Raw genomic sequence first — 9,970 nt, forward strand, 5'->3', positions numbered from 1 at the left:
GTAGAGCAAACAGTTTTTCTGTTTAGGATTAATTTAGTTCCTTCATCATTTCTTAATATGCCTTTTTTTTTGTCTGGCCATCAAACTCAGGCAATACAAGCCCCTGCTTTGAGCTGCAGTGCTGCCTAGGTGTTGCTAGAAAGCCTCCTTTATTTATTTTTGGGGTTTGGTGGTTTTTTTAAGCAGCATAGTAGAACGAGTTATGCTTTCTTCATGTCACAGGCCTCCTGGGCTGATTTTGTACACACAGAAAAAGAAGCTTCTGGCATTTTTCACATTTCAACCAGCAGTGGCTTGGCTGCATTATCAAAGCAGGGCTGGCAGGTACCCAGAACAGAGCATCCAAGACCCACCACAGACACTGCCTGCACAGATGAACTAATAGCACAGATACCGCTGGGCCACAGCAAGGAGGCCAGGGGAAAACTAAAAACCAATAGAGACAGGGCTAGGCCACAGTGGTAAAGAATCTGCTTTTCTTAGCAGGTGCTTTAAGCTCCAACATCTGCTGACCATATAAATCAAAGAAGCTTCCAAAACCATTTACGTAAATGAATGACGTGAACATATAAATACACTTTAAGGTTTTTTCCCTATTACTATTCTTGGCATTGAACCCGTATAGAAGGTTCAGCAATTTTTTGTCAACTAGAAAGGTAAGCTTATGGTAAAAAAATACCTCATCAACTCATGTGTTGCTTGTGGAGGAATTCTCAGAGATTTTTTGAATAAAAGACTTTAAAAAAAGAAGTGCCTCAAGTATTTTAAAATAGGGCTCCTTCCTACTTCTAGCTCTGTTGTTTATTCAGCTTCCAGAATTGAGTCCTGATTTTATTCAAGTGAAATGTTACCAACTTCATTTAAAAGAGGATTTTGCTTCTATTAATCACAGACTCCATGAAAAAGAAAGCAAAGCTTTCAAAACACGCAGATGATCTCCAGTTGAACTTAAGCAGCTGTCAGCTGTCACATGGTTGTGTTGGCACCTAATTATAAAATTCAGGCAAGTTCTTATAAAATTGATTTTCTATTCTACAGCTACTCACTTATCCCCCTCTATTACAGCAGATGAGCTCTTCAACACCTTGAGGAGCTGCCCCTTTTTCCACATCCTGACACAGTACCTCATTCTGGTTTGGAAGGACTCACACTCTAATCACTGCCCTGGCAAGAAAAAAAAGTGTCTGCTGAATTTGTACATGTTTCTCTAATATATAAAAATAAAAATTAAGATTTCATTCTCAGGGACTGTATGTGAAATGGATAACTAAGCTAAAAAAGTGCTCAATGATAATGTTGAATAATGATTACTTTGCAGCATTCTCCTCCCCCCTCATCCTCCCTGTAATTTTGGGGTGCCAGTTACTCATATAGCTTGTATACACCATGCAGCCTTTCTGCTGATATGGCTTAAGGCAAAGCACTTTCTGGTCATCTCTGGCACAAAAAAACTAGAGTGGCTGCTTTGATTTTGGCACAAAATATGTCTTGCCCCATCCGATATTCACAAAGCCAGAATGCAATCCCTATTTTCTGCTGGACTTGTTTTTCTGAGACATAAAGCCATGTAGACTGTATGTCTAAACCACAAAGCTGCAGTGAGCTATTCACTCAACCTTCACGTTCAGTCCAGCAAGCTTCTCCAAGCTCATAGCCTGCCTGCTGTTCCCTCATGCTGTTAGTCCCACTGAGCAGCAGCTTCTGGGGCTGACACTGAGAACTTGGGTCTGGAACTGCTGCTCACCCCTGCCAAAGTAGCTGGGTGAAATTAGGAGGAAGGCAAGGAGGTCCTCCTTTGTACCACACACCTGACCCCAGTGCCCACACACCAGTATTTCAAGGCAAAGTGAACCTGATTTTGATCCTACCTGCACCACAGCGAACTATGAAAATTCCTCTCTACCCCTCAGGAAAAAAATTAAAAACCAGCCTGCCAATATGGAATATCAGTTCCAGAAGTTTCATCAATTGCTTGTTTTAGCCATGTATACAAGTGGCATTCTACAGACCCTTTCCAATGCAGGAAGTTACAGATGTCCTGTCTCTGTCACTCCAGTCTCAGAGGATATAGTCGACAAGCCCTCTCACATGGGTCCCAGTGACTCCATCCTATAGAGAGGTTCTTATCAGTTGGTCAGTCCCATGATTTGAACTCATATTTGGTAGGCAATTTTATTTTTCTAGTGTATCCACAGTCTTCTTTGAGAAATATAGAGAGCTCAGACACCTATAGTCCAAAGATTGTACATGAAGGCTGCTCTCTTTTGGTACTGTCTTGAGAATGGGGCCCATGTGCATTTTAGCTGATTCTAGAAAAATTTCTGTTCCTTGATGAAGATTTTACACAATTTGGAAAATCATTAATTGCAAAATGTTACTTGTGCCCAGCTGCTTCTGTCTGTGGCAATTACCTCTCTCTGCAGGGACACTCAGACAGATCCCAGGATGTACAACAGTCATCTTTCAAAGAAAGCATTTCCAGTGCAAGAGACTTGGTAAACAGGGGTCTTCTGCTCCCTGCTATCACTGAATGCTTGTACTACTACAGAGAGATGCACCCATGGCTTGGCACTAAGTGCCCCTTCCTCTTGAGTGGGAAACAGCAGACCTTACAGGCAGGGTTTGTGGCTCAATATCTAGAGCCCACAATACTTTATCTGGCCTGTTTCACAGACAAGAAAATTACACATCAATTTTCATTGACATGTTTTCAAATTAATAGCTTAATACATTGGAGCTATGGGTTAAACTCAAAGTGTCTGATGTTTCCCTTGTTGTATGCTGTCACTGATGAGATACAATCTGTGCAGTCCCTTGGAATACCAAAGAAACCACTGCAGACAATGCTGTTATGCTGTTAAGAGTAATGACTGAGTACTGAAAAACAACTGCGTGCAGCCATCTACTCACAGAAGAGATATTATAGACAGATACAATCATGTTTATTGAAGTTCATCCATCCTAAGCTGTGAAACATATCACTTGACCACAATATAAAATAAAGACTTATAACAAAAAAGACAGTAAAAATGGAGGCCCAAGTTAGAAATGTTCATGGACCTCCAAAATAAAAAAAAATAACGTGTCAAAATCACTTACAGAAGGAAGTTTACAATGCACCCTTATAATGCATGTGAACAAGGGATATATTTAGAGCAAAGGAAAAAGCTCAATCACCTAAGAGCAGTAAAAACATGCCATGGAAAATACACTATCAATGAAAAATTTTATCAGACTTGATTTGCTTTACCAGCTTTGAGCTCTCCTACAGAGTATGCTTTCACACTCACCCTATTTACTCATTCTAATACTGCAAGAGATCTGAAAAAAATCAATGAGAGCATTCCAAGAATAAAATAAATACTGAAAAATAATGACAGTCTATCCCTAAAAGACTAATTCCTTTTATCTTAGTCAGACCTCACCAAAATATCACTGAACCAAAAAATTATAATGATTGATATTGAACCATTATTGCCCTGGATTTAACACAGGCCATTTTGCAATACATCAGAGGAAAAAGTAGTGTAAGAAGACTGTAGAACAGCGGTAAGTATTTAAATGGTACGTGATAGCCTTATAAAACAAGTGATGGGTCTGGGAAAAAAGTAAATCCTTGCAGAAACTAATAAGCTCCCGTCTGCACAGTGGAGTTCACAAAATGGCAATACTGTGTCATTAGGCTGGCACGACAGCTGAATCACTAATACACCACCAGCAGAGCATATGCAGAATGAAATCTGTGGAGTCATGGACTGCTGCATCATGCTTGGGCATGCTGGAAGGTCTTGGCCCTTGCACAGGGCAGGGATGGCCATGCTAGACTGGAGCATATACTTGAAGTGACAAAACACACATTCCAAAGGACTCGCGTGGCTCAACATCCCCAAATAAGTTGCAGGTGTCCATTTCGTGTTCAGAGCTTCTCTGCACCTCAGTCATAAAGAAGAGAACAATGCTGCACAAATTTATGAGGAAGTGTCTTCAGAGCAAGGGAAAAAGCAAATGGCTGCATTTGATACAAACTCTCTGCCATTTTCACATGTTGGTGATGCTCAGATTCTTGGCAATTCCCTGAGAACTTAGAGGAGGAGGTAGGAAACCTGTACTCACATGAGAGGTAAACTCCATATCTGTAGGCTCTCTGCAACAACTGCGATCACTGCATTTACTACCAGCTTTCTTCCACCCATCCCAGAATCTCTTTTCTGTCATCTGAGTATTTGCCCTGACAGGTTTGAAGTATGGCAAGAGCATCCCCTGGCTTCTTCTCAGATTCCAGCACAGAGCAAGTCCAAACCTCAAGTGCTGCATGTGTTTCCAGTCTCTTGCATATCCCACTGAGCAGCATGAACAGCACTAGGACAGGCAACTGTTCCTGAGCTGCCAAAACTAGCTGTGATTCACACTGAAACCAAAGCAATAGCAAGACTATGCCCATGTATTACACAGGCTTCTGTCCAGGAGCAATATGCTTCAAGACTTAGCCTGATGTAATAAAAACCCAAATACTAGCAAAACAAATACTTAACACTAGCAAAGTGCCCGTATTATCAAAGTCCTGAGCAAACAATGGCTAACAGAGACACTGCCTCCAAAAACACAAGGTCAGATTACACATTGAAAGGTTAGAACATAAGAGTATGCTCCAGCAGTTTTGAAGTTGAACTGATTTAGGAACATCAACACAAAATACAGCCTTTGGTTTGAAGGAAGAACTCTGTGACTAAAACATTGGTTTAAAGGGGAAAATATGTCTCAGGCCAAATACAGATGAATATAAATAAAAGCTCCAAAAGCTGCAAAAATAGTCACACAGAAATACACATACTAGGAAGGTTCCTGCTAGCATAAAACGGCATAAAATTAGAGCACATTTATCTAACTGAAATGGAATTATACTTTCCCTCCTGAAGTCAGCTTAGTTAACAAGGGCAGTTGGGTATTATTCCTGGCTACTGAAAAAGCCTGCAGCAGATCAAACTGGGTCCCAAACTGTTCCCAGCAGTTCAGGTTCAGATGTAAAGCATACAGTCATCTTCATCTTGGAAGAGTTCACAAGACATTATAACAAGGATCTAGATGTAGATCCAGCCTAGAAATACTTTCTGGACAGGTGTCCTTAAGACCCTTTTCTACTGTGGTTAATGCAAAACCAGTTTGCAAAATTTAACACCCAATCTTGCAGAGTCATTGGAGGTATAGTTGGTTTAGTCAAAGAACAATAGAATCCCTCAGCTACTGACAGTGCCAGATGTGTGGCACATTTTATTGATACATTAGAAGCATTGCTGAATACTCTTCTGTACACATACTCTAGTATCATACTTAGTCTAACATTTCATATGCAAATGGACTTGCAGTGCTTAAAATTATGCGCTGATTTCTGTAAATCAACTCTGCAAATGTTTAAGTTTAATTAAATTATATTTATAAACATGAAGGAAAGAAAGTTTCCCTGGTGGAGCCCAGAGCATGGTATTTTGTCAGCTAAATAAATCAGTTCATTGCCTACCTTGCATGAAAGTGTGAGAAGTCTTCAAGTTTAGCACATATGATGTTGTTATGGCCACTCATTTGGCAACATTGGCCTGGGCAAAGCATCCAAAGCCCTGCATTTTTGAGTGAGTCAGTCCAAACCTACAGCACACTCCATCCACACATACTTTCAAAGTCTGAAAGTTACAAAAGCTACCATGAAAACACTGCTGAGGTTCTCCAAAGAGTAAACACATTCACAACAAATTTAGGGGAAAAACCTCCAGTTCTAGTCTTCTGCTTCAGAGCATAAATAGGATGAATGGTCTCTCGGCAACACAGGGCTGTCACAAAAAACATCTCCATAACAGTCTGTAGCAGTGCCTATCACAGTGCCACATATATCACAGGTCACACTGCAGGGTCACCAGCTAGGAAACAGCCACTTGTACATAGAGAACACCTACAGCACTACCAGAAAAAGAGGCCATGGAATTATTAAACACTCATTAGAAATATGACCGTTTCTTAAGAGGTCATATCAGTGCATGTTGATGTATTCTGCCTACCTCGTGACATACCCAGAAAACCCATTCTGATCTGGATTCAATTCCTATGAAATTTTGCCAATGTCTTGCCATATGGACGCACAGTTGGTTTTTCCTGCCTCATGAAGTTTATAGTATGAGTTTGATACAGAGAGAACTCCCCAGAGAGAAAAGTGGGGAGGTAAAATCCTGTTGAAAAAAAAAATTAAAATGGCCAGAAAACCCAACAAAACAAGATGCCTTAGCAAAGTTAATTTAGTTAAAAGGTATCAAGGCCACACTATTAACTACAGCTCATTACTACAGCATGAAAGCATGTTGTTTTGCCATCAGTTTCCTGTTCCTGACACTGCTAGCTTGAGTGGCCTTGGTCAAGTCATGTAACACCTGTTCACAAGCTTCCTATTTTTAAATTAAGGATATTGGCCCTCTCCCATACCCACGGGACTTATTAAGGGTACAATCTTCTTAGAAAAGCAGGTATATGTGATCATGATAGCCCCAGAAGTCCTAGATTTTTCTCAGGTTCACTAGTCTTTAACATAATTTTTAAATGGAGATTAATTTTTAAATAAATCAAGTGCTTAAGGCCAAGTACTACCATAGGTCTCATCCTCATTTATCCCCCAGTATAAAACTATGTACTCAGCTTAGCTGCAACAGAAGATTAAGAAAAAGGAACCACCTCAAGTTTAGGTCTTGCTTAGACTGACCAAAAAAAGGAAGGAATTTTGGATGGCTTAGGAAAGAAACCTGAAATCTAAAATGATACCTGAGAAAAATCTAAGCTAATTTACAAGGTTTCCATATATATTTCACAAAAAAAAAAAACCAAAAAACAAAAAAAACATTCCATTCGGGAAAATGAATGCATTTCTTTCTCCTCAGTTCTTGGCGGGATCAAAGAGTCATACAGGATAGCAAGGCAGGGGGAGCTGTCTGGATGCCATGAGAGTAGTATCTGCACAACCCTCACAGTCTGCAGGTCTCAGACACCAACGCATTTATGAAGACCTGGGGTGCCTACTTTACTACTAGTGCCCTTGGACAAATGCTACCCGTTTCTTACCTTTGAACCCATCTCTCTCCCCCTCCTAGTTCTGGGGCCTGCAAGGGAGGAAGTCTGCTCATTCACAGCTACAGTCCTTTGAAGTGCCATTGATATGCGAACCTTGTGGAGCTTTCAGAATCGTAATGGCACCCTCAAACACAACTCAGTCCACACTACAAATAAACTTGCTCTGGTGAACCTGCTAGTCGCTTCAGTGTGCTAACGTCAGCCTGCCTCTGAAAAAAGGGCTCAGCAGCACAGGCATTGCAAAGGAAAATAAAATCCTCAGCATGGAGCCTTGGAGAAGAAAAACAGTGAGATATTTAAACCTAACCCTTTCTTTTTAAATACTTGGGTGTTCTTTATAGAGGGAATTTCCCCCTCCCTCGCTCCCCACCACAAGCGTCCAAAGTGTTACTCAATTTATTTACAGAGCTTTGATGTGAGCCTCCAAATTTTTAGTTCAGCTTTTAAGAATGTGAGGGTCAACTGATTTTCTTTCTGGGGAAATTAGACTGAATTTCATACCACGGTTTATTCCAAACAAGGAAATACATGGAGGAATCCTACTTTAATTCTATAGCAGTGTTTAAAATTCGAGCTTAAAATTACTGAGTTTAGGTACCCTGCACCAGCATACATACATTCACTGCTGTTTTTTATATGCACAATATATTTGGCGGCTGCAAATGGGCAGCATTAGAAGATCTGTTTGCTCTCAGTGGTTTAAAAGAAAATGACATCCCTCCTGGACAGAAGTTGGGATCCTCACTTCTCAGTGGGAGAGAAATGCCTGTGCAAAAATAGTAAGTCAAGAAAAAACGGGAGTCCTTGAAAAAAGTCAAGCTTGACTTTCAAGTTGTGCCCTCAGAGGCAATGTCTCCTGATGGGAGGCCACTGCTGGAACTGAAACCATGCTGATCTGAGCAGGTTTTCCACACACAGGTAGGGCTGCTTCTACATGATGGATTCCCCTCCTTCAGGCAACAGTAATTGCTCTGAACTGCACCAAGTACATGCTCATAGCCCTTGGCATTTCCATTTATTTATTTTGATTTACTGACTTCATTGGCTGGTGCCACAGCCGTTTTTCCCCATGGCTACAGCAGCCTCTCAAGTATGAAGTCTTTCAGTGAGAGAACAATTTTAATGGCATGTTGAGTGCTCATTTGTAAAAGCAATCTTAGTCTCATTAAAACTTTCAGCAGTCATATCATCCAGAAAGCTCATAGCAATCATGACAACAAATCGTCTAGTAGATACAGCAAGAGGATCCCACATACCTGAGACAGACGGATTCTGGCTAAGATCAGTCAGGGACAAAGACGAAAGACTCTGCATCTACTGGGATTTGAAAGAACAAATGTCTCTAACCTTGGAGTCAGACGAACCATTAAAATACAGCTACAAATCTAGGAGCTGACTCTGCAGAACATTTCTGACTTCAAATCTTCCTTCCCATTGGGAAGCATTGGAAACAGTCAAACACAACAGGCTTTGTAAAACATATCAACATAGCATGGGGGAGCACTGCCTACAACCATTTCACATTCCTCAATACCTCATATCTCAGACCTTGTGTCTGCAGAAGCATCCCACACACAGCTCTGTGCCAAACTCCTTTTCCTCTCAAAACCTGGAAGCAAAAGAGAACTGATGGATTACGTACTCTTGGATGCTGAAATCCTGCTTGAAGCATATTCACCAATACAATGCCTGCATTCCTTTAGCTGACCACAGGCAAACACACACACAGAGCAATCCTTTATACTGTAAGCACATGTATGACATGCACAAATCTAAGGTCAGCTGTTCCTGAACTAGAAAACAGCGAAATATTCCTTTCTCTGCTAGCTCACCTTGAGGAAATATTGCTCTGAAGATGAGGTGGCTTGGACATTATCAGCATTAAAACTAGTTGTGCAATGAGTTCACTCCTGCACCTTCCTTCAAATTCTCCATTCACTTTCAATCAAACAGCAATGAAAGTGGTCATCAGATTAGTTCCTGCCTGCTCTTTGAATGGAAGACAGAGATTGAGCAGGTCATTAAGAGATTCACTATAACCAAGAGAGTCATGTTTAATGCAGCTTGCTGCATTAAACTGAACTCACCTCTGATATTTACGTTACCTTTGTATACTAAAGAAGCAATCAGGTACACAAATGAAGGCCACATGGGGACAAAGCAGTTCTTTATAATATTATAACATTATAATATTATAATTTATAATATTGGAGCATTGTCTTAACTCACTCAACAGAAAAACAATATCACTTCAAGCTGTGAAAGAAACATCAAGCTGGTCCCTGCCCCAGCAAACATGTGCTCAAGTAGCATTAAAATAATCAAGTAATGCAGTTATAACTATGACGTGGTTTCAGTGCATCTGGCATCCCACTGGTTAGGACTGAAGCTGCAGCAACATGAGCCAACACTTTCAGATGTCTTCATCCATACTCTTGTTCAATATGAAAGTGAACTCACTCAAAGGGCCTGAGGTCACTCTGCATTTGTCCTAAGCACAGTAAAATGCGTTCAGATGCTTGGCTTAGAGACAACACCCAAGATGCAGAACTTATCTTCTATATACTTCCTTGTGAGAGAAGAGAAAAAATTCCTGAAACTTAAATATGGATAATTTTCTGGGTTTAGAATTCCCAGCTTCCACTCTATGAAGCACAATATTTTGTTTGATAAATATTTGGTACTTACATAGTTTTTAAAATACGTACATCTTATATATATGAAAATCTTCCTTGTAACACCACTGTGAATCACTGACAGATACAGAAAATTAAACAGACAATAATACTTATGTATTTATACTCAAGGTACTCTGTCATATTAAAACTCAGTTTAGCACCCTAATCCCTGCCACTCTATCAGTGTG

Source organism: Pithys albifrons, chromosome 5, assembly GCF_047495875.1.
Source record: "Pithys albifrons albifrons isolate INPA30051 chromosome 5, PitAlb_v1, whole genome shotgun sequence".
Classification (NCBI taxonomy): domain Eukaryota; kingdom Metazoa; phylum Chordata; class Aves; order Passeriformes; family Thamnophilidae; genus Pithys; species Pithys albifrons.